We start from the raw sequence: 7,039 nt of genomic DNA, 5'->3' as shown, positions 1-7,039 counted from the left end.
CTGCTCACGTGACCCGCCGCCTCTCCCCTCCTCTTCCTCTTCCCCTCCCCCTCCCCTCCCGACTAATGACAGCGAGGAATCCTTGGCCCCACCCGTTGCAGGCAGCTGTCAGACGGGGAGAGGAGAGAGCCGACGGGTCACGTGAGCAGTAGGCCTGCGGAATATAATCGGCGCATCGATGCATCGCGCTGCGACCCTTCGCAATTCTGCATTGATTCGGGGTGCCGGCAACATCGATTAGGAAATGACGTCATCAGCCGTGGCCACGCCCTCCCGCGCCTGGGAGAAAAAAGTCACAAGAACACAGATGATTGGTGGATTAGTGCAGGAGCTTAATAAAAAGGCTCCACCCCTTTCTCTTCCCTCTTTGAGCCCAGAGAGCAGAGCACTGTCCTCCTCATTGTGGTATGCAATGCAGTGCACAACAACCCACACACAGCAGGTATGTAAGTCCAAAATAATAATGTATGTAGCTAATCATGGGGGTCTCTGTATCTCTGGGGGGATGTCTGTCATTATATATAATGTTTTGTGGGAATGTATGATGACCATTTTGACAAGAATATTAGCTTGGCTGGCTGGCTGGCTTCTATCTTGGCTTTAAAGTACAACTATAGGCAAAACTTTTTTAATTTTGGATAGAGCAAGGGAACTTAGGTTCTTTAATTATTACACCTGTAAGGTTTATTTTTGCCATATTGCCCCATTGTAGAAATTTACCCTCACTTTTTGTCCCAAACTGAAAGTGAGAGGAAAATGGAAATCCCACAAAATTTGGGGGTTTTTCATTTTACTTTCAATGATAATCATAAAAACACAGGACAAATAGAGAGTGTGAATCTCTCCAGCGTGGGACAACAGAGACAGCAATCAAACACTAATACAGCTATGTCCAAACTATGGCCCTCCAGCTGGCAGCTGTTCAGGAACTACAATTCCAATCATGCCTAGTAGTTATGTCTGACTGACTACTGTAAATGTCATAGATGCCTCATGGGAATTGTAGTTCCTAAACAGCTGGAGGGCCATAGTTTGGACACCCCTGGTCTAATACATCTCCTCTCCTCCACTCTATCCAAAATCAAAAATAAAAGTTTTGTCTTTAGTTGTACTTTAAAAGGTTTAGACCAGGGGTGGGGAACCTTTTTTCTGCCAAGGGCCATTTGGGTATTTATAAAATCATTCGGGGGCCGTACAAAATTATCAACTTAAAAATGTGCCTGTTATATTTGGTCAAACATTTAATCAACTCACCCCTAATGTAATGGCTGCAATTGCTTCTCTTTGGTGAGGTGTGTGATGTTAGCTGGTATTGATGATGTTGCTACTCGCAACTGGTTTTCCAGGTTTGCGTCGGTCAGTCTGGAGCGCAGTCGACTTTGTGGTGGTAAGTTTTGAAAAGAACTGCTGGCGGGTACTGCTGGTGGGTACAGCTGGCTGGTACTGCTGGTGGGTACAGCTGGCTGGTACTGCTGGTGGGTACTTCTGGCTCAGGCTGGTACTGCTAGCTTGTACTGTGCTGTGGGTACTGCTGGCTGGTACTGCTGTGGGTACTGCTGGCTCAGGCTGGTACTGCTGTGGGTATTGCCGATTCAGGCTGGTACTGTGCTGTAGGTACTGCTGGCTGGTACTGCCTTGGGTACTGCTGGCTCAGGCTGGTACTGCTGGTTGAGGCTGGTACAACTGGCTAGTACTGCTGGCTCAGGCTGGTACTGCTGGCTGGTATTGCTGTGGGTACTGCTGGCTGGCACTGTGCTGTAGGTACTGCTGGCTGGTACTGTTGTGGGTACTAATGACTCTGGCTGGTACTGCTGTGGGTACTGCTGGTTCTGCTATGGGTACTACTGACTCTGGCTGGTACTGCTGGCTCTGCCTTATACTGCTGTGAGTACTGCTGGCTCTGGCTGTTACTGGCTGGTACTGCTGCTTCTGGCTGGTACTGCTGCTTCTGGCTGGTACTACTGTGAGTACTGCTGACTCTGGCTGGTACTGCTGACTCTGGCTGGTACTGCTGTGTGTGCTGCTGGCGGCAAATGCTGGCTAGCAGCGGCACTGCGCTGGAGGAAGAGGCAATGTTTCCTGTATTGGTCACAGGCGGAGTGCATTTGATATCACTCCGCCTGTGACTCACTCAGACTGTCACAATGGAGCCGGAACTATACAGGAAGCATTGGCTCCATTCTGACAGATCACCTGAGAGACACAGACTCAGCTGCACGGGGGGCCGGACCAAATGACTTCAAGGGCCGCATACGGTCCCCGGGACGTAGGTTCCCCACCCCTGGTTTAGACCTTATATTAATATTTTCTTTTCTTTTATGAAGCAGTAAACTGCACTACTACAGTTTGATATTTTAAGAGCCAATTGTATAGCAACAGTGAGAAAGATACACAGGGCAGAAGTGATGGCGCGGACATCCCTCCTATCTCGGTAGAAGTCCGCTCGGAGGAAACGCGTCAGGGAAGAGGCGCGCCGTCACGAACTACATCTGCGGTCCACACTGCAGGCGGCCACGGATCAACAGGGTTCCAGCAAAGTCTATTGTCTCGTCTTAACTTTTACTTCCAAGGGACAACAGGAAGCCATAAGTGTGGGGGAACGGTCATTATATTTACAGCTGATGGTGGAAAGATATCCAGAGGTCATTTATATACCTAATGTCCTAATCTTATCTGGTAAGAGTCCTTTCACTCTTAAACTGTTCACGAGGTGGGCAGAGCTGGGCTATCTACATCACTGCACTTATTTTGTTTGGAGATATATTGCACCTTATTTTCACCCGTCTGGTAAGGGGAATACCTGCACCTTTAAGCAAGCACCTTTAAGCAAGCACCTTCACTGAATTTTTATTGAGTTCACTTGTTGTGTATTGGGATCTTATTCCTTTAAGGACTGATGTGAAAATATGCATTTAAGGACTTTTATGAACTTTTTGGACCTTTGTGTTCAAGATCCCATCTTATTTAATTTAAGTTGAATTGGTGGCACACCATTTTACTATGTTTATAGGTTCACATTGGAATTAATTAGAGCACTATACATTTATTTATTTTGCACTACAGTTTGATGCCATACAAATTTTACTGTTACTTCTAGTAAATAGTGTTGTTGTCTGTCTCTGCTATGCTATTTTCAGACCTTCCTATATGTTTGCAGTGCAAGTGCACTATGCAGGGCTTGCAGGCCATGCCAGGGTCCAGGGAAGTGTCCTTTAAAAGCAAATGAAAATAAAAATGATTCTTTGATTTGTGACTGCTTGATTGTTTGTTTGTTTTTTGATAAAGTTTTGAAAACCATTGGGCAGTGGGCTGGGAATGGGCATTGGGCAGTAATCATGATGCATCGCAGAATCGAATCGTATCGAATCGTTGCCCTAATAATCGTAATCGAATCGAATCGTGAGGTAAGTGAAGATGCGCAGCCCTAGTGAGCAGTGCTCGGCGCTCTGAAAACTGGTAAAGAACGCCTTATTATTTTAAAACACATACACAGAGGCACACAGGATTATTAAACAGACCAGGCAGGATGGTATAAAGTGGCTTAACAACCACAAAAGGGGTAGTTGAGATTTGCTCCCCCCCCTTGACCCTACCTGCGGATGCACATGATTTTGGGGTGTCATTTTTGCTGTGTACATGCTATGTATTTTTACCAGAAATATTTAGCAGTATAAATTTTGGCCCAAATGTATGAAGAAAAATTAATTTTTTGCAAAGTTTTATAATAGATACTAAAAAAAAAGTGTTTTTTTTTTTCAAAATGTTTGCTCTTTTGTTACTTATATCATGAAAAAAAAAAAAAAACTGTTGTGATCAAATGCCACCAAAAGAAAGCTCTATTTTTTCGAAAAAAAATTATAGCGTGAGAGCGCTAAAAGCTGAAAATTGGTCTGGGCAGGAAGGGGGTGTAACTGCCCTGTATTGAAGTGGTTAAAGGGAATTTCGTGGGGACCCCCAGGTCACCAGAACTAGTGTCCTCATTTGAAGATTTCCCATTGTTTACTTTTCTGGGGACAACCCAAAATGTTAAGCGCCGGTTCACATAGGAGCGACGCTACTTTCAGGGGCGACCTCCGAGATCGCGGTGCGAGCAGCGCGCCGCGACCTCGGAGCGGCCGCCACGGACTTCATAACATTGAAGTCTATGGCGGTCGCCTCCTGGTCGCCCCAAAGAAGCTCCGGACCCTTTTTCTAGGTCGGAGCGACTTGTGTCGCTCCTATTAGAACGGGTCCGCAGCTTTCCTATGGGAGGCGACCTGCGGCGACCTGTGAGGCGACCGGGTCGCCTCACAGGTCGCCCTAGTGTGAACCGGGGCTTAGTTTTTTTACTTTCAATAATAATGGTAAACAGGAGAAATAGAGAGGATGAATTTCCTTAAAGGGACACAGACAGTATTAAAAATTGACAGGGGCTGTAATCCCTCTCTACACTATCCAAATCGAAAAAAAAAAAAAAGTTTTGCCTTTAGATATACTTTAATGATTCTACAATTAGATTCAATTGCGTTTTTGTCTGCTTGATTTTGGATTTATTAGGTCCCATTGTCTATTAATAATACAATGTTGTACTGTTGGAATCTGTTGGAGTATCTATGTCGTGTTCTTGTGTATAGAGTATAATTTTTTTAAACAATGACACAAAAAATAATCCTTATATAACTAAGGAAGTATCTGTATTTCCTTGTTTTTACTCCGTCTCATAAAATAAAGGAAGTTTTGTGAGTTTATAAATGGACTTAGTTGTGCCTGATGAAATGTTTTTTTTTTTTTTTTTTTAAACAATTGAGGTTAATAGAAAACAAAAGAAAGAGAAAATAACATATTTAAAGAGCATACAAATAGGTAATATGCAATCATAAAATGTTAATGTCACCTTCACATACAAGGTTAATTGTTCATCATTTTAACAATTCATTGATAAATGCTGTTATACCGGATCTGTTCACAGAACTTTTATTAATTAAGTAATGTACTATTTATAGGGAAGTGTATTAAGGCTGGGTTCACACTTGTGCGATGAGGGAACCAGCGAGATTCCTGTGCATGTTCCCGCATTGCACCTGAATCGCCGGCCCCCAATAAATGCAGAGTGCCACAGCATTGCCCCCAATAAATGAAGAGTGCCACAGCAATGCCCCCAATAAATGCAGAGTGCCACAGCATTGCCCCCAATAAATGCAGAGTGCCACAGCAATGCCCCCAATAAATGCAGAGTGCCACAGCATTGCCCCCAATAAATGCAGAGTGCCACAGCAATGCCCCCAATAAATGTAGAGTGCCACAGCAATGCCCCCAATAAATGCAGAGTGCCACAGCATTGCCCCCAATAAATGCAGAGTGCCACAGCATTGCCCCCAATAAATGCAGAGTGCCACAGCAATGCCCCCAATAAATGCAGAGTGCCAAAGCATTGCCCCCTTTCAATGTAGAGATGCCAGCGTGCCACCTTTCAATGCAGAGCGCCAGCGTTCCCCCCGCGAGACCCGTCCGTGCACTTACCTCACTTCTCTTCAGTTCAGTCCTCGGATTCCCCGTGTCTCCTCAGTCCTCCCACGGCGCCTCCTCCTCGGCCAATGGTGTGGGGTTTGCCTTTCGGCCAATCAGGAAGCGGGAGGACCCACTCCCTGATTGGCCAGGAGGAGGATCAGTGTGACAATAGCGAATTTTCATTCGCTATTGTCACACAATGGGCGGGCTCGGGGGGGAGCAATGCTCTGCGCCTCGGCTCGGCTGCCACAGTGAAATTATTCAAAGTTCCTCGGGCGGCCCGGTACCATTTGATCCACGGACCGGTCCTGGTCCGCGGCCCGGGGAACACTGTCATGCCGCCCCCCACGTGTCATGAAAAAAATGCCGCCCGGGCGGCTGCCCCGTTCGCCCATGCCTAAAACCGCCACTGTTAAGACGGAGTTCCAACCTTTTTTTTTGTTTTTTACTAAAAAAAACACCCCCCGCGATGGTCTTAAATTATCTAATACATTTCAGGCATTTGTACTAAATGTAGTTTTTCCTATTAGATTGTTCTTTAAAAAACTCACTGTGCTCTTCTTAGCAACTCACTCCCATCTTTACGCCGCACCGATCCCCAAAATTAGTTTCTGTACTACTTTTGGCGACTTCAGGGGGTGATTTCAATAGACCTCTGTGCAGGAACCCGCACAGATGTCTGTGAAATCGCCCCCCCCCCCCCCCCCTCAAAGTCAGACTGAAAATGCCGGTTTGAAATCGTAAGAGTTCAGCTGAACGTGCACGATTTCAAACCCGCCTTTGTGTGAACCTAAGCTTATGGACACTTACCTGTCCAGTGTTCCCACAATGTCAGAACCCCAAGCCAATTTGTTTATTGGCTTCGGGTGCAGGCGCCGGCATTATAACTAAGGTAAACCGGCAGTGAAGACCTCAGTCGGTATCCTCCTGTGCATGCGCGAGTCTCACTGGGCTTGCTGAGTGGTCCAGTTCTCTTCTGGGACACACACAGGTCCCAGAAGGCAGCGGGGGGGGGGGGGGGAATGACTTACCCCACCACGGCAGAGTATGTAGGAAGTGAAGAACAATAACAATAGAAAACAAAGTAAAACAAAGAGAAAAAAAAAGTTAGCGAACACATTTTTAACCAGGATTTGCCCCCCTAATGACCAGGTCATTTTTTGCGATTTGGCACTACGTTACTTTAACTGACAATTGCGTGGTCGTGCGAAGCTGTACCTAAATAAAACTTATGTCCTTTTTTCCCAACAAAAAGAGCTTTCTTTTGATCACCTGTGCGATTTTTATTTTTTGCGCTATAAACAAAAAAACAACGACAATTCTGAAAAAAAAAAAACAATATTTTTCACTTTCTGCTATATACCATTCCAAAAAAAAAAAAAAGTAAAAATCTATTTTTTTTATCCTTTTAACCACTTAAGCCCCGGGAGATTTTACCCCCTTCCTGACCAGGGGGTATTTTGCGGCACTGGGTGACTTTAACAGACAATTGCGCCGTCGTGCAACGCCGTACCTAAACAAATTTGACGTCCTTTTTTTCCCACAAACAGAG

This window comes from Pelophylax lessonae, assembly GCF_965119305.1.
Source record: "Pelophylax lessonae genome assembly, chromosome: 5".
Lineage (NCBI taxonomy): Eukaryota > Metazoa > Chordata > Amphibia > Anura > Ranidae > Pelophylax > Pelophylax lessonae.
The sequence above is the reverse complement of the archived record's forward strand: the minus strand, read 5'-3'. Positions refer to the sequence as shown.